This window comes from Arachis hypogaea, chromosome 4 (assembly GCF_003086295.3).
Source record: "Arachis hypogaea cultivar Tifrunner chromosome 4, arahy.Tifrunner.gnm2.J5K5, whole genome shotgun sequence".
Lineage (NCBI taxonomy): Eukaryota > Viridiplantae > Streptophyta > Magnoliopsida > Fabales > Fabaceae > Arachis > Arachis hypogaea.
The window spans coordinates 111,259,172-111,259,881 of NC_092039.1; the positions used below are offsets into that span (position 1 = coordinate 111,259,172).

The window sequence follows — 710 nt, forward strand, 5'->3', positions numbered from 1 at the left end:
GCTAATCCGAATGGGAATGAGAAACAAAGGAGAGTGCTTGGCTCTTACACTGCTCCTACTGCAGATCTTTATGGAAAAAGCATTGTGGTGCCTCCTATAGCTGCAAACAACTTTGAATTGAAGCCACAATTGGTCACCCTGGTGCAACAAAACTGACAGTATCGTGGTCTTCCCCAAGAAGACCCAAATAAGTTTATTTCTAATTTTCTACAGATTTGTGATACTGTGAAGACAAATGGAGTGAACCCTGAGGTGTACAAACTCATGCTCTTCCCGTTTGCTCTGAGGGATAGAGCAAAGCTATGGCTAGATTCACAACCCAAGGAGAGTTAGATACTTGGGACAAGGTTGTTACTGGGTTTCTTACTAAATTTTTTCCGCCAAAGAAGCTGACTAAGTTTAGGGTGGAGGTTCAGACCTTCAGGCAGAAGAATGGTGAAACTCTTTATGAAGCTTGGGAGAGATACAAGCTACTGACTAGGCAATGCCCTCCGGACATGTTCTCCAAATGGATCCAACTAGATATCTTTTATGAAGGCTTGGAAGAAATGTCCAAGATGTGCTTAAATAATTCTGCAAGTGGTTCATTGCACATGAAGAAGACACCAGAGGAGACTATTGAGCTTATTGAATTGGTTGCTAGCAACCAATATTTATACTCATCTAACAGGAATTCTGTGAACTCTGAGGCTCCTCAGAAGAAAGGTGTT

General features: G+C 42.0%; 1 non-coding gene across 1 annotated transcript; it reads right to left on the reverse strand.

The window, feature by feature from the left end:
- Nucleotides 1-395: 395 nt before the first annotated feature.
- LOC112798578 (small nucleolar RNA R71) lies at nt 396-502 on the reverse strand. The gene has a single exon (XR_003200185.1). It is a non-coding gene; the product is annotated as a small nucleolar RNA R71 (small nucleolar RNA).
- Nucleotides 503-710: the final 208 nt, after the last annotated feature.